Here is a 23,667-nt window from a genome sequence, read left to right on the forward strand (position 1 = left end):
GAATTTAAGACTAAATACACAACTGTTATCAAACAATGAAAGATATTACAGACTTTCAAGTGCATAAACCTGCCAACATGAATACTAAGTTCTAGGACCCTCCTAAAGAGAATCTGACTATATATAGGATATTTCAAAAAGATGTGAATAATACACATATTCTTAGCTAACCATGTCCCAAATTACCAGCAGCTATCATGATAGGGCTGACTTCATTTATCCCAATGTCAGTCACTTTATCTTTCTACAGTGATTGAGTGCAGCATTGTTCTAAGAAACAGGAGATATCAAGATGAAGAAGAATTTTCAATGAAGGATAAATCAGATATATACACGATTAATGAAATACAGGTAGATAGATGCCAACTGTACTAAACACACAGGAATTTGAAAGAACAGTGGAAAAAAGCAAATAATGGTTGAATTATTTGAGTCTAATCTAGAAGAGTATAAGAACTTTCCAAAATTACAAGAGGTAAGACATAAAAATATGCAATTGCACAGCTTAATGGCAACACACAAGTAGGCCGATGTGACTTAAGTACAAAGTACATGTGAATAAACTTTGGGAGAGAAGCTTAGGAAGACAGACAGAACCAGATTGGGAAAAAAAACCTTTCTATCCCATGCAAATAGAGTTGGCATCCTATAGGCCCTTAGGCAACACTGAAGGTTTCTGAACAGCAGTAAGACCTGGTTTGATTTGTGTTTTTTAAAAGTAAATGACAATAAAATGTGACAGCATCAGAGATTGAATAGGTTTACTTTTTTTTTAAGTGAAAAAAGAAAATGATAAAAAATGGTAGGCACTCTCGAAAAATACCAGTATTTAAAAAGACAGAAAAGAAAAAGTAAGAGAAGAAAACTTTCTTTTAATTATCTATTTGTACCAACTTCTGCTCTTGCCAATAACTTTTGAAGAAGTACACTGTTTCAAGGTTAAATAAAATATGTTTTTGTAAACCTAGTCATAATTTTACAAGCTATGTGTAAATAATGTGATAGATAGGCATTGCTACAAAATTATTGCTTAAAAGTATGAGCATAAACAATATAGTATCTGTGGTTATAAGTAATTCTCTAGATATAAAAGTTTTCTGGCTGGGCACACTGGCTCAGGTCTGTAATCCTAGCACTTTGGGAGGCTGAGGAGAGAAGATTGCCTGAGCTCAGGGGTTCGAGAAGAGACTGGGCAACTTGGCAAGACCTCATCTCTACAATAAATTAAAAAATAAGCCTGGCGTGGTAGCACGTGCCTATAGTTCCAGCTACTTGGAAGGCCGAGGTGAAAGGATCTCCTGAGCTCAGCAGGTCGAGGCTGCAGTGGCCGTGAGCATGCCACTGCACTCCAGCCTGGGTGACAGAGAGAGACTCCGACTCAAAAAAAAAAAAGTTTTCTCCATTAAAATATTTCTTGATATTGAAAAAATAATTTTCTTTCATCAAAAATCTAACAGATTTGTCACAGATATATGGGTGCTGATGAATGTATAACATACATATAATTTACAGAAACATAGATGTCTGTCATAAATTATAAAAGAAAAGAGGAGAAAAATTTTTCTAGAAGATTAATTATAAACTATATGAATTTTATAATAATACATTTTTAAATGTGCTTCCTTAAAACTGTCAAATCTAACCGGGCTCGGTGGCTCAGCCTATAATCCCGCACCTTTGGGAGGCTGAGGTGAGTGGATTGCCTGAGCCCGCGGGTTCGAGACCCACCTGGGCAGCGAGATTTCATCTCTATAATAAATCAAAAAATCAGCCGGGCGTGGGAGCGCATGCCTGTAATTCCGGCTACTCGAAGGCTGAGGCGGAAGGATCACCAGAACCCAGCACGCAAGGCTGCGGTGGCCTGGAGCGGCCACTGTACTCCAGTCTGGGCGACAGAGTGAGACTCCAACTCAAAAAACAAAAACAAAAACAAAAAAAACCTGTCAAATCTTATTTATTATTTGGATAATTATTCAATAACTTATTATTTGAATTTGGGATTGCTTATGTGCTAAAAATTCAAAAGTAAATTTGTGTGTGTGTGTGTGTGTGTGTGTGTGTGTGTGTGTGTGTCTGTGTTTATGTGAATGCATCCTGGGGCTTTTTTATTTACATATATATTAGTTTTTTAAAATATCAGTCATATTTATAAAATTTCTAAGTGTTTTTTTCTATTTCACAAAAATCATGTTATTTTTAATCACAATATCTTTAGGAATTTTTACAATAAAATAAACTTCCTGCATTTCAAATTTACCTATTTGTATGTGAATAAAACAGTATTATGATTTTAAGATGTTATTTAATATAGTTTCAATTAGCATAGTAGTTTGCTCTAATTCATTCACATAGTATAAGCAAGATTGGCATGATTATTCAAAGAAGATCTCTAACATGTATCCTAGCAAATAAGCATATTGGAACAAACAAAAGAAAGCAGAGAAACATGATTGCATCAGCTATCTTATTTTTCTGGTATCTTAATCTTAAATTTCAGAATGTGAAAGACATTCCTTAGTTTATTTAAAAAAAAAAAAACCTGTTGAAGGTGCAATCTAATTCACTTTGCTTTTAATGTTACACATTAGTAGATTATTTTTAATGTCTTTTATTTTCACTAATGTCTGGTCATAAAAATGTAAGCATACTATAAAAAAAGAAACTTACACACACAAAATGGTCTTTTTAGAGAACAATAAAGAAATAGCTTATCACATTAGTCCTCATTCAGAAAAAAATGTATAGAATATCTACTGTGCCTGAGAAACAGCTGTAAATATGAATAAAACAGCACATAAACTCTCTGAGAGCACACAGACTAGCAGTGCTAACAAATACAAAAATATTTTTTAAAGTGTATAGATTGTATTATGCTAAGTGATTTCAATGTGGTTTGACATCACAGAGTAGAGAGTGATTAATTTACCTAAGAAGAAGCAAAATGCATTTTTTGGGGGACCTTGAATTCTCAGGTAAAAGTACATAGGTGGCTGGACTCTATGGCTCAGCCTGTAATTCCAGAACTTTGGGAGGCCCAGGTGAGTGGATTACCTGAGCTCACGGGCCAACTTGACAAGACCTCATCTCTACAATAAATCAGAAATTAGCTGGATGTGGTAATGCCCACCTGTAATTTCAGTTACTTGGAAGGCTGAGGCAGAAGGATCGCCTGAGCCCAGCAGGTCGAGGCTAGGGTGAGCGTGCCATTGCACTCCAGTCTGGGCGACAGAGTGAGACTCCAACTCCAAAAAAAAAAAAAAAAGCGTACGTAGTTACATAGATGGTATGGTGCTCTGAGTATGAGTTGAAATAGCATGAAATTGAAAAGAAAAATTGACCCACTTTTAGAAATGCCTCTGTGGTTTTAAACTTACTCTGTAAGAAGTGTGGAACCCCTGAAGTCTTTTAAATAGAATAATTGTATCATCAGACCTAAATGACATATCAACTTTCCTATGACAAAAGACACTAGTAGAAAAAGACTAAGAGCAAAATAAGAAGAATTTTCTTTTTTTTTGTATCCATCCCTTTTTAAGATTTTTCATTTAAAAAACATACTATAGCATTATTTTCTCAACTCCATACTCCTTTGAAATTGTCCCTAACCCAACAATTGTTTTCCCCAGATCAAGAAAATCAGTATTTCCATCTTATTCCAATAAATAAAACTATTTGTATTTTGCCCCTACATGAACACTTTTGTCTTCTTTTCAAAATTATTAATTGTGTTTTCTTTATAATTATACCTTTTCTTGTTCTTAAACACTGCTTCTTTAATATAAAACTCAACTCAAAGTAAAAAACTTATGTAAAAGACTTTCTTTTAAACCAGGCTTGATGGCTCAGCCTATAATCCCAGCACTTTGGGAGGCTGAGGTGAGTGGATTGCCTGAGCCTGCGGGTTCGAGACCTGTCTGGGCAACTTGGCGAGACCTCATCTCCACAATAAAATCAAAAAGATTAGCCGGGCGTGGTAGTGCGCGCCTATAGTTCCAGCTACTTGGAAGGCTGAGGCGGGAGGATCGCCGGAGCCCAGCAGGTCGAGGCTGCGGTGGCCACTGCACTCCAGTCTGGGTGACAGAGTGAGACTCCAACTCAAAAAAAAAAAAAAAAAAAAAAAAAAGACTTTCTTTTCCTATGGAAAGCTTGATTGTTATCTGAAACAGAGTTCTCTATGCTGGATGCAGAACTGTTTTACCTTATTGCTATTACTATAGTAATAAAAGTTTGGTAGTTGTTAAATTAGACAATTTTAGAATAATTAATTAAATTCAATAAGAATTATTTTCAGTACCAGTATTTAAGATGATCATTTCTATCTTAAATGTTTTCAAAGTAAAGATATATAGAACTTAGTTGTTCTCACATAATTATTTTCATACCCTTGATATTTCCAGAAAATGTAACAAGTCGTTTACAACTTATAAAAAATATGAAGAATCTATTTGAGGATTAACCAGTATCATGTTAACTATAAAAGTTGATTCCTAATTAACATTAAAAGTGTTACTATTCTACTACTCTATATCTTGGCTTATCTGAGTTATTTCTGCCTTATCTTAGAAAGAGTTTTAAATCATAATTCTGGATATGAGTAAATGTACACGTTGTTAATAGATTTAAGCTAGTGCAACAGACACCATTTCCCTTGCTTTTTTCTTTGGTTATTGTCACCCCAGTAATTAAAGCTTTCCGCTTTTTCTTTTTCTTCTGAATCCTTCCCATAAATGTGGTAGGGAAGGAGTGACCTCACAAGCAAGAAATGTCTATGCCCCTATTTACAGAGACTTCTCAAAAACTAGGCTAGTTACAATTTTTATCACTGCATTCAGTGTTAACATGAAAAGCAGATAGAAATTGCATCTAATTATAAAAATACAATGAAAAATTTCCTTGAAAATTTAAAGGATAACCACAATAAGCAACAATAATATGCTAGACAGAGTAAACTAGGATTATTTAAAAGTTTCAGAATTACTGATTTCATTGAAAAGTGAAAAAATATACATACAGATGACCTAGGGAAGGTAGAGTAACAAAGTATTACATTTATTTTGCAGTAGGTTATTCAGTATAATTTTTTTTAATTCCTTGTGAGCTAAAGAATCATTGTAGGTGGCAAAATGACTTCATTAACTAAAAATGAGAAATATGTCCTAAATAATACTGATAAATTTCAAACTGGGATAGTTCATAAATTTATTATATATAATACTACTATATGAGTTTTTCTATCATATACAAAATTATTATGTCTACCTATAAATATCTTTAAGTATAGAGATCTGACCACTTATGTATATTTATGCCTACGCAAACAGAATTAACCAATGTGTAAACTTTGTTTTAGAGCTTACATACAAAAGTGGACCTGGTGTATATATGGCTTTTGTGTTTAATAAAACAGAAGATCCTTATATACTTCTTCAATAAGGAAAATAAAAGTACAAAAATTCTGGAAAAACTTAAAGCTTTATGAGATGAGCATGATCTCCATTTAAGCAAAGAAAAAGGTAGCATACTTCTGAGCAATTATAAGGAGGTAAAATTATTTCAAAATTTAAAGGCATCAGATTGTATGTCTTTCACTGCATTTGATTCTAAGTTAAACAATGATATGAAGGTGTAATTTGCCTTGATGTATTTTGGTTTTGAAATTGTAAATCAACCATAGTTCTCTAGGAGAATACAATAAAAATATTGATAATATAAAAATAATGTCTTGACTGAGAGACAATGAAGAAAGAAAGAAAGAGGGCTATCTAAATAAAAATTATCTTAAATGAATGAATCAAAATTAGATATAAAAGTATACTTTTTAGAAAATCAAAGGTAAAAACTAAAATAATCAGAGCACAGCTAATAGAAGTATAAGTATAAAAATTGAAAGAGAAATAATATGTTCAAATTTTCTCATGGATTTGTTAAAATTATTAAATAGAATCTTATACTGTCTATTTAAGGTTACGATGATATCTACGAGAAATACTTATGAAAATTAAAAGCTAATTATGCATCCCTTTATGAAGTGGTAAAACAGATGAATAAGGTATCGCACAAGATAATTTTACCTGTCATTTTCAATTCCAATATACTGTTGATATTTTATTTGCTATCACATAATGTTTAAATGCATTAATCTACTATCAGATGCCTGGTACAAACTTGTTTCACTACTTACAACCTATGGTTTTAATTGTTGATTTAACATCTCTTTATCTTAGTTTCCTCTTCCATAGTGTTAAAATAAATAATACTTCTATTATAGGTTTCTAAAATTAGAGTTTAATAAGTTAGTTATTTAAAAGTGGTAAGAACAGTGCCATTAAGGAAGCACTATGAAAGTGTTAGACAATGTAAGAAAAAAAACCTCACACATACACACACACACAAACACACACACATACACACACACACGACAAATGCATTTTTATAATAATACATAACTTAAATTTTAAAATAGCACTAGTTAATAGCTATTACTGCAACATATCCTTGATATGAGAAATTGAAAATATTTTCATAATGGCATCTAATGCATACAAACTGTCTAACTTATAGAGTTTTTAAAATAAGTTGTAAGTTATTGGAAATAAATAGAAGTAGATTTTTTAAAACTTATTTTATGTAAAGAAAATGCTACACATTGTATTTGGCATCATGTTTATTATAATATTTGACGTCAGGAATCAAAGTAAACAAAAACTATAAAATTTTTTGAACATAGTAACTATAATTTTACTAGAAAAATAAAAAGTTTATATTATCATTTTAGTTCTAATTATTCAGTATGTCAACTTATATACTTCTTTTTTATATTTTAAGAAATTAGGATGTTGAAAAATATACTGCCCAAGTTGATTTCTTGAACCTTGAGTTCTAAAGTTATTTAAATTTATCTCAGATTTACCATTTGACGCCTCATTGACTTAATATGGACTTTCAAATCTTTGTCTAGAAAGAAATTAAGAAAATAATTTATCAACATCATTGTTTTGCTCAATTATTTAATGTGCAGTAATCAATTGGTCTCATCCTGAAATATTTCAGAATGATTAAGATTGTCAAGTACTAGTAGTTCTAACTTATTTTATAGCAATTATTATAAGATATATTATCAAGTTATAAGCTATATTATTAAATTTCTTTGTTTTAAAATGTCGGCCAGACTCAGTGGCTCAGCCTGTAATCCCAGCACTCTGGGAGGCCGAAGCAAGTAGATTGCCTGAGCCTGCGGATTTGAGACCAGACTGGGCAACTTGGTGAGACCTCATCTCTACAATAAATAAAAAAATTAGCCAGGCATGGAAGCTCATGCCTATAGTTCCGGCTACTTGGAAGGCTGAGGAGGCAGAATTGCCAGAGCCCAGCAGGTCCTTTCTGGGGTGGCCATGAGCATGCTACTGACTCCAACTCAAAAAAAAAAAAAAATCAAGTGATTGCAAGCTCAGTAATTTAAAGGTAGCTTATTTTGCATCTGTAAAGTGATGACTTAAAGTTTTTACCTCTATTTCACCATATTTTTCTACATTTGTGCATTATTGCTGCAAATATTTATTTAATATTTAATAGAAAAGAAAAACATTGAAATTACAGCCATTACAGCCTAATAAAAAGACATACAATAACCTAAGTAATAACACAAATATATCATTATAAGTTTAAGTAATTGCAGAAAAGAAAAAAACAAAGGTTGTTAATATTTAACTGGAAAAACTGATGATCTCAAGAGCTAACAAAATGTATATATATCTAAAAAAAGTACAAGAATTAGCTAAGAGAAAGGTTAAATGGAGAGTGGAGGAGTTATGTTTTAGGAATGAGTTATATTCAGAGGAAGGGAGGAAAGGAAAAACTTCTATTTCAGAGGTCAAAGTGAAGAAAATGCAATGCATAAATTTTGAGTAGAAAGGCAAATAGTTCCACTTAAGAAACCAAAAGAGGGACAGAGTGACTGAAGAAAACTGCAAGGGGAAAAAATGCTACAAGAGAAAATTAGAGAGGTAGAAAAGGCCAATCACTGAGTAAGGACCTATCTTTTAACTGTGCTACTATTTTCTCCCTAAAGTAACACGCAATACATTTATAAACTATTCTATGTAGCAATATATTTGAGGGTGGTTACCATCTCCCACCTCTCAGCTAAACACGAATCTTCAATAATATCTAGTATTTCTCATACTATCATGAAACTTCTGTATTCAAATGAACTTCTGTTTTCAATGCCATCAATTTTAGTTTATAATAGTATTTTATAAATGTATTACCTTAGTGAGGTCAGCATGATAATGGAATAGGAAATTTAGACCCACTGTCTCCTTACAAACACTGCCAATCAAAAATTTTCTACCAGGCAAATAGTTCTTCAACAATAAAGATTAAAAACTTTCCTAGACAGACAAAAGCTAAAGAAATCTATTACCACTAGAATTGCCTTATAAAAACTGGTAAAGAAAGCTCTTCAAGTTTGACCACATGGATGCTAAACAGCAGTATGAAAGCATATGAAAATATAAAACTCACTTGTAAAGGTAAATATATGCACAAATAGAGAATACTATCATTAATAAACGTGTGCTAATGTATTTTAATTCTAGTATAAAAGTTAAAGCTAAAAAAATAAAAAAAGTAAAAATAATAACAATAATAATGTGTTAATAGATCCATAATATAAAAGATATAAGTTGTGACATTAATAATATAAAAAATGGAGGGAAGAAGTGGAGTATTTTCATATAACATTGAAGTTGTTAGCTTAATATAGACTGGTATAATAATACAATATTGTATGTAAGCCTTATGGCAACCACAAAAAAGTTTTAAATATATGCAAAAGTAAAATAGAAATAAAGCATATAAATAACAAAAAATCAACAAGGCACAAATTAAAGTAACAAGAGAAGTCAAAAGAACTGTGAGTGACAAAAACATGACCTAATGACAATAAAGAGTCCTTTCCTATCAATAATTATTTTAAATATAAATAAATTGGTCTTCTCAGTCTAATGATACAATGTGCTATGTAGAGTTTAAAAAACAAAAGATTCAACTATGTACATTCCACAAGATACTTTTGGTTTAAGAACACACATAAACTAAAGAAAGTGAAGGTACAGAAAAATATATTATATACAAATCATATTCAAAAGAGGACAAGAGAGACTATATATCAGACAAAATAGACTTCAAATCAAAAAATATTACAAGAGAAAAAGGTTATTATCATATTTTTTCATTTATTTTTAATTTAATTTATTTTTACAGTATATAATTCTTAAAATAACCAATTTACCAGGGAGCTATAATAATTATAAACCAATATTAGAGTACCTAAATATATAAAGCAAACACTGGCAGAGTTGAATGAAAAAATAGACAGAAATAAATTGACAGTAGAAGATTTCAATACCCCACTTTAAATAATAGAATATCCAGACAGAAGATCAATAAGAAAATATTTGACTTCAAAAACACTGTAGATCAAGTGAACATAACAGACATACATAGATATATAGAAAATAGTATTTTTCTGACCACACTGGAATAAAACTAGAAATAAATAGCAAAAGAAAAATTGGAAAATTCACAAATGTGAAAATTAAACATAACATAATTAAACAATCAATAAGTAACAGAAGAAATCAAAAGGGAAATTAGAAACATCCCAAGATAAATGAAGACAAAAACACAACCAAAACCTGTGAAAGGCGAGAAAAACAGTTCTTAGGTCAGTTTTTAGTGATAAACACTTAAAACTCTCAAATAAACAATGTAACTTGACATCACAGAGCATTAGAAAAAGAAAAAAACTAAGCATAAAATTAGTAGAATGAAAGAAATAAATGTTAGAGATTAAACAAAATAGAGAATAAAAAAGAATAGAAAAAATTCTACTAAACTATGAGTTGATTTTTTTTTTTTTTTTTTTTTTGAGTTGGAGTCACACTCTGTAGCCCAGGCTGGAGTGCAGTGGCACACTTAACGGCCACCCAGCATCAATCTCCTGGGCTCCAGCAATCTTTTCGCCTCAGCCTACCAAGTAGCTGGAACTACAGGTGTGCACTACCATGCCAGGCTAATTTTTGATTTATTATCTCGCCAAGTTGTCCGGGCTGGTCTCGAACCGGTGGACTCAGGCATTCCACTCTCCTTGGCCTCCCAAAGAGCTGGGATTACAGGATGAGCCAGAGTTGATTTTTTGAAAAGATAAACAATATTGACAAATGACAAGCCATTAGCTAAAAAAGAAAACTGCTCAAATACAGAAAAACAAATGAAAAAAAGACATTACAATTGATGCCACAGAAATTGAGTCATAAAAGACTACTATGAACAATTACATGACAGCAAATTAGATGAGATAGAAAAAATGAATACATTCCTAAAACATGCAATCTAATAAGACCAAATTATGAGAACAGAAAATTGAACAGATCAATGAGATTGAAACTTCAATCAAAAAATTTCTGAGAAAGTAAAAGCCAGGACCAGGTGATTTTGTAGGTGAATTCTGCCAAATATTTAAAAAAGAATAGATACCAGTTCTTATCAAACACTTTTTAAAAACTGAGGAGGGAATATTTTAAACTCATTTTATGAGACCAAGGTTATTCTAATACCAAAGCCAGACAAAGATATTAAAATAAAACTACAGGCCAATATTCCTGATTTACATAGACTCAAAGTCTTTAAAAAATTCAACAGCATATTAAAATAATTATACACCATTATCAATTTATTTCTGGGATAAAAAGATGGTTTAACATACCCATATTGATTAATGTGATACACCACATTAACAAAACAAAGCCTAAAAATCACATTTTTATGCATGTCAATAGTCAATAGATACAGAAACACAATTTGACAAAAATTAGCATTCTTTTATGATAAAAATTTTCAACAAAATAAGAATTTAAAAAAGGTTAACTTAATAAAGACTATTTCCGACAAGTCCACCACTAACATTATATTCAAAGGTGAAAAGCTTAAAGCTCTTTCTCTAAGATCCAGACGAATGCAAGGATTTTGGCTCTTGAGATTTCTCAACATGTTACTGGAAGTTCTATCCAGAGCAATTAGTCAAGAAAAAGAAAAGCTATCAAAATCAAAATGCAAGAAGTAAAATCATGTCTGTTTGGAGATGATATAATCTTTTGTGTGTGGAGCGCCACACACAAAAAATCATGTTAGAACTAATAAACAAACTGAGTAAATTTTAAGATAAAAATGCAACATCCAATAATTAATTATGTTTCTATACACTAACAACAAATAATTAATAAAAACAATAAAGTTAACAGCATTGAAAGGAAAAAATACTTACAAATACACTTAACTTAGGAGGAAAGAGATTTAAATACTGAAAACCATAAAACACTGAAGAAATAAATTAACAAAGAGCAAAGAAATAAAATGACATCCTGTTTTCATAGATTGGAAGACTTTTTGCTGAAATGTCCATACTACTCAAAGCTAGCCACAGATCCAATGCAATTCTTATCACATGACACTTTTTATGGAAATAGAAAAAAAAATCCTAAAATCTATATAAAGCTCAAAAGATATTGTATATCCAAAACAATCTCGAGAAAAGAAAAAAGTTGAAGATTTTGCAATTGCTGAGTTCAAAATAAGGTACAAATCTATAGCAATTAAAACAGGATAGTGCTGGCATAAAGACAGAAATATAGAATAATAAAACAACATAACCCACATAAAAAAATCCATGCATAAAAAGTTAACTGATCATAGACAAGGGAGCCAAGAATACACAATAGGAAAATAATACTGTTTTGAACAAATTTTATTGGGAAAACTGAATATCTTCATGCAAAAGAATAAAATCTGGCCCTTATACCATACACAAAAACATCACTTTAAAATAATTTAAAGACTTTAATATAATACTGGAAACAATAAAACTCCCAAGAGGAAAAAATTTGTTATTTTGGTCTTGATGATTATTTTTTTAATACAACACAGGCATATTTAAGAAATTTCACAGGCTATTTCAACACAAACAACAAAAGTGAATACAGGCAAGTGATAATACTCTAAATTAAAAAACCTTTTAGCAAAACAAAGGAAACAATCGACATAATGAAAAGTGAACTTAAGGAATAGAAGAAAATATTTGCAAACAATATGTCTGACGAGAGGTTAATATTCAAAATATAGTTAAAAACACCAAAAATTCAATAGTAATGATAATATAATTTAGAAATAGGCAAAAGACTTTATACATTTCCTTTTTTTTTTTTGAGTTGGAGTCCACTGTCACCCAGGCTGGAGTGTAGTGACATGTTCACAGCTACTGCAGCCCCAACCTGCTGAGCTCAGGTGATTCTTCTGCCTCAATCTTCTAAGTAGCAGGAACTACAGGCATACCAAGGTGCTGTGAAGTTCATATGTTTGTCCTTTTTTATGACTGCATAATATTCCATTGTGTATATGTACCACATTTTTAAAAATCCAGTTCAGCTTCGATGCGCAGCATGGTTGGTTCCATGATTTTGCTATTGCGAACACAGCTTCAACAAACATATGAGTGCAGGTATCTTTTTTGTAGAATTATTTGAGTTCCTCCAGGTATATTCCCAGTAGGGAAATTGCTGGGTCATAGGGAAGGTCAATTTCTAGTTCTTTCAGAAATTTCCACACTGTCTTCCAAAGAGGTTGCACTAGTTTGCATTCCACCAGCATTCCTTTTTCTCCACATCCTCACCAGCATTGGTTGTTGTTAATTCTTTCCTTTTTTTTTTTTTTTTTAATTAATGATGGCCACTCTTACTGGGGTTACGTGGTATCTCAATGTGGTTTTGATTTGCATTTCTCTGATGATGAGTGAGGCTGAGCACTTTTTCATGTGTCTGTTGCCTCCCCATATATCTTCTTCTGAGAAGTGTCTATTCATGTCTTTTACCCACTTTTTAAAGGGGCTGTTTGTTTTTTTCCTTTCTGTGCGTTTGAGTTCTTTGTAGATACTAGATATTAGACCTTTGTCAGATGTACAGTTGGGAAATATTTTTTCCCATTCTGTAGGCTATCTCCCTGCTCTCTTGATGGTTTCTTTTGCTTCACAGAAGTTCATTAGTTTGATGAGGTCCCACTTGACTTATTTCTTAAGGTATTGATCTTTAGGGTTCTGAATAGGAATTGGTAGCCAGTTCCAATTTCCATAAAGGTGTCTCCTGCATTTTCTAAGATTCTTATAATTTGTGGTTTTGTGTTTAGGTCTTTGATCCATTCAGAGTTAATTTTTGTGTACGGTGATAGGTAGAGGTCCTGTTTCAATCTTCTGCATGTGGTCAGCCAGTTTTCCCAGCACCATTTACGGAATAGGTTCTCCTCTCCCCAGAGGTTGTTGTTGGATGCTTTGTCAAAGATGAGTTGGTTGAGGAATTGAGGCTTTGCTTCTGGAATCTCTATCCCATTCCATTCATCTATGTGCTTGTTCTTGTACCATTACCAGGCTGTTTTGATTACTGTAACCTTATAGTAAAGTTTGAAGTCTGGAAGTGTGATACCTCCTGCTTTATTTCTTTTGCTAAGGGTTATTTTGGCTATTCGTGGTCGTTTATGTTTCCATATGAATTTCTGTATTGTCATTTCCAGGTCTGAGAAGAATGATGTTGGTAACTTAATGGTTATTGTTTTGAATCTGTAGATTGTCTTTGGTAGGATGGAAATTTTAACAATGTTGATTCTTCCTATCCATGAGCATGAAATATTTTTCCATTTGTTTGTGTCATCTTGGATTTCTTTTAACAGCATTTTGTAGTTTTCATTGTAAAGGTCTCTCACTTCTCTGGTTAGGAGGATGCTGAGATATTTCTCTTTTCTTTTTCCTTTTCTTTTATTTTTTGTGGCTATTGTGAATGGGATTGTGCTTTTTATTTGGGTCTCTGCCTGCTTGATGTTGGTGTATAGGAATGCAACTGTCTTTTGTAGGTTTATTTTGTACCCTGAGACTTTGCCAAAGTCCTTTATCAGTGCAAGCAGCTTTTTGAAAGATTCTCTTGGATTTTCAAGGTATAGGATTATATCAACAGCAGAGGAATAACTTGACTTCCTCCTTTCCTATGTGGATTCCCCTGATTTTTTTCTCTTGTGTAATTGCCCGAGCTAGGACTTCCAACACAATATTGAACAAGAGGGGTGAGAGTGGGCAGCCTTGCCTTGTTCCAGTTTTCAGGGCAAATGTTTCCAGTTTCCGTCCATTTTGTGGGTTTATCATAGTAGCACTTACTATTTTGAGGTATGTTCCTTCTATACCTAGGTATTTGAGGATTTTTATCAAGACAGGATGCTGGATTTTATCAAAAGCTTTTCCTGCATCTAATGAGATAATCATGTGGTTCTTGGTTTTACCTCTGTTGATGTATTTAATTACATTTATGATCTTGCAAATGTTGAACCATGCCTGATCCTGGGGATGAAGCCTACTTGGTCATGGTGGATGATTTTTGAGATGTGTTTTTGGACCCAATTTGGTAGAATCTTGCTGAGGATTTTTGCATCTATGTTCATAAGGGATATTGGCCTGTAGTTCTCTTTTTTTGTTGAATCTTTATCCAGTTTGGGTGTCAATGTGATGTTAGCTTTGTAAAATGATTTGAGGAGAATTCCATCTTTCTCAATTGCCTGGAATACTTTCCATAGGATTGGTATCAGCTCCTCCCTTTGTGTTTTGTAGAATTCTCCTGGAAAGTCATCCAGTTTAGGTCTTTTTTTGGTAGGCAGTTTTTGAATGACAGAGTTAATTTCCTGGGTTGTTATTGGTCTATTTAGTGTCTCAGTGTCTTCTTGTTTCAACCTGGGGAGGTTGTGTGATGTCAGAAAGTCCTCCATTTCATTTAGGTTATCAAGTTTGTTTCCATATCTGTGTACATAGTAATCTCTTATAATCTTTTGTATTTCTTCGGGGTCAGTTGTGATTTGATCTTTTGTATTTCTGATTGTGTTTATTTGGGCTTTTTCTCTCTTTTTCTTGGTCATTCTGCTGTCCATCAATCTTGTTAATTCTTTCAAAGATCCAGCTTTTTGTTCTGTTGATGTTTTCTACGATATTTTTGTCTTCTATGTCCCATATTTGGGCTCTTATTTTTGTGATTTGGATTTTGAATTCTTCTGCTAAAGTTGGGGTTTTGGAAGTCTTCTCTTTCTAGCTCCCTTTGGTGATTTGTTAGCCTCTCAACTTCTGATCTTTCCGTTTTCTTGATGTGTACTCATAGAGATAAAAATTCCACTCTGAAAACTGCATTCAGGGCATCCCAGAGGTTTTGGTAAGATGTTTCTTCATTTTCATTTGTTTACAAGAATCTTTCAATTTCTGCTTTGATTTCATTGTTGACCCAGTAGTTGTTCAGCAACATGCTATTTAGTTTCCATGTCTTTGTGGTCTTTGGGGAAATGTTGATGGTGTTGATATTTATTTTTATTCCACTGTGGTCTGAGAATATGCAGGGCAAGATTTCAACCTTATGTAATTTGTTCACGCTTGATTTATGGCCACGGATGTGAACAATCTTGGAGTATGTTCCATGTGGTGATGAGTAGAATGTATATTCTGTGGTTGTTTGTGGAGTAATCTGTAGGTATCTATTAGGTCCACTTGGTAGAGAGTCAAGTTTAGTTTCTGGATCTCCTTGTTGATTTTTTGCCTCAATTATCTATCTAGGACTGTCAGTGGGGTATTCAAGTCCCCTGCTATAATAGTGTTAGAGTCAATATCTTTTTTTAGTTTACTTAGTAGTTGTTTTATAAATGCTGGTGCCCTTGTTTTGGGTGTGTATATGTTTAGGATGGATATTTCTTGTTGATTAATTGAAACTTTTATTATTATGCAGTGTCTTTTTGCATCTTTTTAAATTTTTGATAGCTTAAAGGTTGTTTTGTCTGATATTAAGATTGCAACTCCCGCCTTCTGTTTTGAACCATTTGCCTTTGTGTAGGTGAATTACTATGTGTCTAGGGGGCTGGTCTTCTCATTTGATGTCTTGTGTGGGTTCTCTGTATCTCTTGTGCTTGACTGGTCATATCTCTGGTGATATGGGAAACGTTTTCTTGGATACTACCTGGAATACTTGCTCCAAGTTGTTCTCCATTTCCCTTTCTTCTTCTGGGATACCAATCAAGCATAAGTTCAGCCTCTTGATATAATCGCACATCTCTTGTAGGCTTTGTTCTTTCTTTCTGAGTCTTCTTTCTATGTTTTTTACAGATCAAGTTAATTCCATGTTCTGGTCTTCAAGTTCTGAGATTCTTTCTTCAGCTAGATTCATTCTGCTTCCATGCTTGTCATCTTGCTATTTATTTCCTGGATGAAAATTTTTCTTGCCAAAATCTCTGTTACAAATTCTTTCAGTGTTGCATCTTGTCTTTCTTGAGTCCTATTCACTCTTTCCAACCATTCCCTAATCCCTGTCATATTCTGGGGACAGTCTTTGGTGGCTTCCATTGTTTGGGCACCAAGGTCTGATTTTTTAGGAGTTTTGTCTTTGGTACACTTGAAATTGCCTGAGGTCTTCCTTTGATTTTTCCTCATTTGTAACAGATCTCTTGTTTTTCTCTTTAGTTCTGTTATTCAGTGTCAGTGGGAGAGGATTTCCCTTCTGATGTTTGCTGAGATCTCTAGTCTTCCCTGATTTGGGCTCTGGATTTGTTCTATTATGAAATAAGATGGTGGATGGGAAGCTTTGGTATCTCTTGCAGTTTTCAAAATTCGAATAAAGTGGGTGATGGGGTGCTAGGAATCAGATACCACTTGCAAATTAAAATGTTCACTTATTGTGGTATGTGTTCCCTGAGACCCACTCCCCACTACCACTCTATATGATGATGCAAAGCAGAAACCAATGCAAAAGAAATTGAACACATATATACACACTTCAAAACAAACTGGAATAACAATAAAGTGAGACAAAACAATCAGCAACAAAACGACCCCCAAGAAAAATAAACACACACATGCACCTAGCACAAAGTGAATAGGGAAGAAAAACAGAAAAATCAAAGGGGGGGAGAAAAAAAAGGATTCAGGCCAAACCCTCACACATCTATTGACATTCCCCTTAAACTATAAAAAAAAAAAAAAAAGAATATAAAAAAGACCCATAAGAACAAAAGAACAAAAATCAACAACCACAACAAAATCAAAAGAACACTCAATCATTCACATATACACAAAAGCAGAAAATGACAAAAGAAGAAAGAAGCAGAAAAAGAAAAATTAAAAAAAAAATGGGGTGGGATGCAGATCAAACCCTCACATACACATTCATGCACAGAGGAAAAATATTTTATTTTATTTTATTTTATTTTATTTATTTATTTTATTTTGAGTTGGAGTCTCACTGGAGTGCAGTGGCCACTCCCGGTCACCGCAGCCTCGACCTGCTGGGCTCCGGTGATCCTTCTGTCTCAGCCTTCCAAATAGCTGGAACTACAGGCATGCGCTACCACGCCCAGCTCATTTTGATTTATTGTAGAGATGGGTCTCGCCAATTTGCCCAGGTGGGTCTCGAACCCGCGGGCTCAGGTAATTCACTCACCTCAGCCTCCCAAAGGCACTGGATTACAGGCTGAGCCACCGAGCCCGGCTGAGGAAAAATATTTTAAAAATAGATTAACTAACAAGCAAACAGTCAAAAAAATTTTTTTAATTAAAAAATAATTGAAAATTTAAAAAACAAAAGCAAACAAACAAAAAACCTGCCCTCTTGTGGCAGGCTCTGTAATTGTTCCTCTAATCAGGTCTCTCCTGCAGAGCTACCTCTTTCACTCTCTCAGGGAAGGAGGAGGACCAGTGGAGAGAGGTGGGGTTGCAGCCCTCCCCTCCCACTCTCGTATAGTCAGGGAAATCTCTGGTGGGGAGATACAGAACTGTCTCTTCCCCAGGGATGTACTCTCACTGGGCTGCCACAGCCTATCCTGGAATGGAGCTCTCCTATTGTGACGGATGTCCAGGCTCCACCTGGATTTGTCCCTCTCAGTTGTATTCCAGCTATGTTGTTCTGACGTTCAGAGGATTGCTGGGAAGGAGGGGGTTTGGGTCACCACTGGATTCACCACTGATCTCTTTGGAGTTCTTCCTCCTTTTCTGGCCACACCCTTTGTCCCACAGCTGGATCAGGGTAGGGGGTGAGGCACCTGGAACTCAGCACTCATCAAGTCCCTCTAAAGTTTATGCTCTCAGGATATTCCCTTTGGGTCATGATCAAGCCCTGAGTTGCTGATCTGCCAGTCACAGAGATCAGATCTGTTGGTCCATGAAGAGCAAGGCGCAGTACTTTCCTGCCCTGCCTTCAATATGGTGGTGGGAGCCTGTCTCTGGACCCCATCTACAGCCCCTTCCAGCATCCTGCAAGGTGCTGAAGTGATGAGGCAAAGCCGGGAGCAGTTTCCCTCCTGCTTCAATGGTGTGGGAATGCCTGGGGCAATAATGTATCCCTGTAGCTTTTCCATAGGAAACCTTCCCTTTGTTTTGAAAAAACAATGGTGCTCCACTTCTGTGACCTGGGAAGAGCCAGGGAGGAAGTAGAGAAGTTGCAGCCCATGCTGTTGCACAAGGGACCAGGCCACATGCTCATGATCCCCGCTAATTCTCTCCCAGCATTTTCTTACCAGGGAGGGTTTGTTGATTTAAAAAAAAAGAAGAAGAAAAGAAAAGAGAGAAAATGGTGCTCAGCTTCTACGTCCCGGGAATTGGTAGTCCAAGCCCGTACTTTTGCATCTTATTTGATGTTGGCAAAGGGATGTTTTAGGCGTGGTAGGGTTTCCTTGATTATATAAATCATTGGTGTGGTGAGTTTCTCAATTGCCAACTGTGGTGGTGCTGTGCTGAGTACTTGTACAGGCTCAAGGCACCTTGAGTGGCTGTGGTGGCTTGGATAGTGATGTCAGCTGGGGTCTGGAATTAGACTTTCCCAAAAGCAGAGGCATTATATCAGATGTAATAGTCTGTGCCTGTTGACCTCTTGCTAGAAAGTGGTGCTTGCAGGAGAGAACCAACAGTGATGGCAAATGTGGCCTTTCTGCTTGGCCTGTGTTGCCACATAGGAAGTACCCAATTGACCCAGTGGTGGGCAGGACTGAGAAAACTACTCAAATTTTCTGTCTGTTTTGAGCCTGTGGGGAGGATGTGGGGAGAGAGGAACTCAAGTTCTCCACCTGTGTGCACTATTGGCTATCACAGTTGGGATTGGGATGGAGTCCCCAGACACCAGGGTAATAATGCCATGTTGTGCAGAGACTATACAAAATAGTTTACATGAGAAGTGAAAGGTTGCTAGGACAGTGGGTCCCACGCAGCTTCCTACCTTAGCCTCAGACAATCTGCATTCAAAATATAAAAGTGTGGCCAGCCCCAAGCCTTCTCATGGGATCCCACCCCAGACCAGAACTGCGTGTCATAGTGAAATTTGCTCTTGTGACAATGAAAACTTCAGATCTCCCCTTCCCTACCAGATCCACTAGAAAACATTCAGCAGCAAGGACTGAGTTCCCTGAAAATGGCTTCTGAAGCTATTCATGGCTTTTTTTTTTTTTTTTTTTCTGCATCGTTTCACTTGGCATTCAGCAGAGCATGTCTGTGGGCAAGACACACTTCCCATGAGAGACTGGAGTCCTGTGAGGTTCATGATCCTTAGTCTACAGTGGGAGCAAAGAACTTCTGAATCCCTCACACTCACCTGGCTGCTACATCTGAAGTTTGTTTGTGTTTGTGAATCTGTTTAGTTCCAACACAGGCTGATTAATTTTTCTCTTTTTCAGGTGAGTCTGGTTAGTTCCAACACAGGCTGATTAATTTTTCTCTTTTTTTTTGCATTCCTCAGATCTCATTGCTCCTCTGGTGAGTAGTGAGAAGTGCTGCTGGTCTCTTTCCTCTCTGAATGCTGAGAAACTTTGTCTATTTTGGTTTACTCCATGGGAGAAACACACTCCGGTTGCTTATCATGGGCCATCTTAATGCTATATCTCTTTAGTGAGTTTTTACAAATAGAATTTATATTTGTAGAATATATTTCTAATTTGTAGTATTTCTATTCTAATCCATTTTTATCTCTACTTCTTTTAAACGGCATTTAAATAGATAAGAAAGATATTATTTATTCCTACAATACTTTACCCAAAATGAGCACTCAATAGTTTTGACTGACAGTCTGATGTGTATTATTATAGTATAAAAGTGGACGTTTTTTATTATCTATTACAGGAAAGAAGAGAAAGAATGAAATCAAACCTGGCACAAAATAAGGCCTGTCTCTCAAGCTCATTCAACTTTAAAAAGGACAACCTCTGTTTCCTCCATTCATTCATTCAAGTATCCATTCATATTTCTTTCCTTAATCATTTGCTGCCCCTCATCTTCCCACTCCTATAACCTGTTTTCCCAGAATCCAAGTCCCTTTTCTTTCTGTAACCTCAAAATGGTATTTAAGTTTCTGTAACTCAGTTCTTCATAATAAAAACTCTCATGTGAAGTCAGTTCTTCATAATAAAAACTCTCATGTGTATACATTAAATAAATATGTATGCCTTTTTTTCCTATTATTCAATCTGTCTCATGCCAGTAATTCTCCAGCAAACCTTTAAGGAGACAATGGCCATGGCCTCCACGGTTTGGCATAGTTGAATGAACATGATGAACAAAAATGCTCTTCTCTTCTAGAACTGAAATAAAGAGAACCCAGGAAACTTATGTGCTGGCAAAGGGGTAAACATTTCTCACCAGCCAGGCTCCTGGTTTCTCTGTGTGTGTACACTCTGTAGATAATGGTAAGAAAATCACTGTTTGTTTCAATTACAAAGTTTTAATTAATGGGAAAAAAGGATTTGTGACTAGTCTTAGGTTGTAGTGACGTAAACTTTTGGTACTCTTTGTGGCATGGCTATTCTTTTTTTTACCACTTTTCTCGTAGAAATTGATTTGTGCTGCCTTTTTTGGTCTTTATCTTTCTGTATTGTTCTGTCATAAAGAGGAGTACCATACATAGGGTAGAACACAGGCCTAGGAGTCTGCTATTTGAGGTGGCCCTGCAGACTGGTCACTTTTGCAGTTCTGACTAGGTTGGCCTATGTTAAGATAAACTCCTTTATGGTTCCCTGAAGCAAAAACCAAATAAGATTTCCCTCTTGTCTCATTTTCAGAAACTGCTTTCATTTTGGGAACATATTTTGTTTATATGGTAAAAATCTGGAAAATTGCTTTCTAAATTTTAAAGAGGCTTTTAAATTTAGTTGCTATTGGAACTAAGTGCCCCATTGAAAATAATTTTAAAAAATTAAAAAATTCTTATGCTAAACAATTGTTAGAAAGGTTAAATGAAAAAAAAAACACAGCAATATTCTGGCTAGCTTTAAAGATTCTGTTGACTGAAGTATCTGAAATATAGCATAGTTTAAGTTTAAGCTAAAACAAAGTCAAAATCCTTTGCAATCTCAAAACTGAATGCTCTAGACTTTAGTAAAGTTTCTGCCCTTTCACTGTGGTAGCCTGAGTTCCACTTCTGGCCAAGAAACTATTCACTTCTGTTTTGATATTTGTGTTCACTTTGTGTCTCCATAATTTTTGTCATTTAACCTTGGTTAAGGCACTTGGGAGGATATGATGTCAAAACGTTTAAAAGTCGAATATATCAGTTGTTTTTCCCAGGTAAAATGTGGTAATAAGAGATTTTTAAAAAACATTTTAGAAGCTCTATGGCTAAAAGCCAGTTTAATTAAAAACTAACATGATATACATATATATATGGTTACATATCAATATATATGTATGTGTATATATCTCAGTATATAACACTATATACACTGTGTACTCAGTATATAATACTATATATACTACACACAGTATATAATATTATGTACTGAGATGTATGCTTTTAAATATTTACATTTAGAAGCCTTAATGCTTTTCTTGTTTCTGTATTTTATTTTGACAGTTATTTTTAGTCAATTGCATTTTGTGTTTTTTCCTTTCTTTCCTTTTCTCCCTCCTTCCTCTCGCTACTTTCAATGCCCACGAGGCGACCTAAAATAATTTCTAACAGCCTGAGATCCTTTAAAGAAAAAAAAGAGGTGCCACAACCTCCCTTTTGTTAGAAATCTCTATTTTTTTCTTATAGAACCCCAAGGGATTCCTCTCAGCTCCAAAGCATTATTTTCTTTATACTGCATTGCCTAGCTATTTTTGGTTTTTATGGCTACCAAAACCAACTTTGCATTTTGTTTAAAATTTGATGACTGACAATTGCTTACAGTGAATGAAAGCATGGTTAGGTCATAAAGTCTGCATGCTTTTTTGGTTCTGCTTTCCTTGAAGGGCTCAACCCTGAAACCGGTAATCTAAAAATCCAAAATACAATTTTCTGGCATGTTGCTGGCTAATTTGTAAGTAAATTTCCATCTTTAAGAAAACATCTGTTTGTAAGCATGTCTGCTTGTTATTTTAAATTCATAAGTTGCATCCTTGTTTAAAGTGCTTTTTTTTTTGGCCACATTAACTGAACATTTCCTTACACCATTTTTTTCTTGACTTAAGCAAATGATGATATAATATTCAGGCCTGGCATTTTAACTCTATGCTCTTCAAATATAAATTTTCTATCTTGTCATACCTAAGAATTGTTTCTCTAAGAGAAATGCAAATATAAGATTACCTAGGGCAAATAAAAAGATAAATTTAATAGACTGGAAAAGATGAACTTTTAAAACTGACAAATAGAGAATCTTACAAATCTATAAAATATATATTTGTCTTCGTGAATGTAATATATTTATACATGTATATCATGCTTTACTACCATAATATATGCAAGTGCTCTAATTAATTTGCCTAAAAAAAGTAAGACTTACCTCAAATATTTTATCAGAAAAATAGAAATTTTAACTCAAAAGTTTTATAGCTAATGTGACTTTAATAATCTTTAGTAAATGAAGTTTTTAAATTATTGAAAAATAGTCTTCAGAATTTAATAAAGAAATTTTATCTGAGCCTATTGTTCTAATAGTCTCAACCTATCTTTGTTAAATGTTTTAAGATATAATTCTTTGTCTATAAACTTATATGTTTAGATTTGAGTCTCTAACATACAGCAAAGCTTAGACCCAGATATTTTCCCTTGTCCTGAGCTCTACATCTGGTACATAATAAAAATTGATTATCTCCTAGGCTTTTTACTAAAAATAAGAGTTACTAAGAATTAACAATGTAATTAATATATTAAAACTACAAAATATAAGGGACAATTTTACGTGGAAAATATAAAAAGAACAATGTCTTTTTTGGCCAAAAGTTGTAAAAGAAATGGAAATGTGAAGTTTGCTAAAGGGATAGTAATTTTGTATAGTTTTGAGGTTTCAAGTTGTTTAAATTGAAGGAATATTGATTACTAAAATTAAATACACAAAGAAATTTGGAAAAGAAAGGAAATTTTTGTCCTAAGATGAAAAATAGGAATATAACTGAAGGTTTAAACAAACTGAAGATTGTTATGGCAGGTTAATCTCATGGAAAAAAAGAATTTTTAGGTACGATCTAGTTGGCTAAAATTTAAACGCCGTTATTTAGTTTTTCGGTAAATTAAGCAGTACTATCAAAAACACATTGAGCCGGGTTCGGTGGCTCAGCCTATAATCCCGCACCTTTGGGAGGCTGAGGTGAGT

The sequence above is a fragment of the Carlito syrichta genome, unplaced genomic scaffold (assembly GCF_000164805.1).
Source record: "Carlito syrichta isolate Samal-C Ts95f unplaced genomic scaffold, Tarsius_syrichta-2.0.1 Scaffold309710, whole genome shotgun sequence".
Classification (NCBI taxonomy): domain Eukaryota; kingdom Metazoa; phylum Chordata; class Mammalia; order Primates; family Tarsiidae; genus Carlito; species Carlito syrichta.